Consider the following 875-nt stretch of genomic DNA (forward strand, 5'->3'; position numbering starts at 1 on the left):
GGGTCTGACTGTTAGGGTCTGACTGTTATGTGTCTGACTGTTATGTGTCTGACTGTTATGTGTCTGACTGTTATGTATCTGACTGTTAAGGTATGACTGTTAGGGTCTGACTGTTAGGGTCTGACTGTTATGTGTCTGACTGTTATGTGTCTGACTGTTAGGGTCTGACTGTTATGTGTCTGACTGTTATGTGTCTGACTGTTACGTGTCTGACTGTTATGGGTCTGACTGTTAGGGTCTGACTTTTATGTATCTGACTGTTATGTGTCTGACTGTTAGGGTCTGACTGTTAGGGTCTGACTGTTATGTGTCTGACTGTTATGTATCTGACTGTTAAGGTATGACTGTTAGGGTCTGACTGTTAGGGTCTGACTGTTATGTGTCTGCCTGTTAGGGTCTGACTGTTATGTGTCTGACTGTTATGTGTCTGACTGTTACGTGTCTGACTGTTATGGGTCTGACTGTTAGGGTCTGACTGTTATGTGTCTGACTGTTATGTGTCTGACTGTTAGGGTCTGACTGTTATGTGTCTGACTGTTATGTGTCTATGTCTGACTGTTATGTGTCTGACTGTTAGGGTCTGACTGTTATGTGTCTGACTATTAGGGTCTGACTGTTAGGGTCTGACTGTTATGTGTCTGACTGTTAGGGTCTGACTGTTATGTGTCTGACTGTTAGGGTCTGACTGTTAGGGTCTGACTGTTATGTGTCTGACTGTTAGGGTCTGACTGTTATGTGTCTGACTGTTATGTGTCTGACTGTTAGGGTCTGACTGTTATGTGTCTGACTGTTATGTGTCTGACTGTTAGGGTCTGACTGTTATGTGTCTGACTGTTATGTGTCTGACTGTTAGGGTCTGACTGTTATGTGTCTGA

Source organism: Austrofundulus limnaeus, unplaced genomic scaffold, assembly GCF_001266775.1.
Source record: "Austrofundulus limnaeus strain Quisiro unplaced genomic scaffold, Austrofundulus_limnaeus-1.0 Scaffold2181, whole genome shotgun sequence".
NCBI classification, from domain to species: domain Eukaryota; kingdom Metazoa; phylum Chordata; class Actinopteri; order Cyprinodontiformes; family Rivulidae; genus Austrofundulus; species Austrofundulus limnaeus.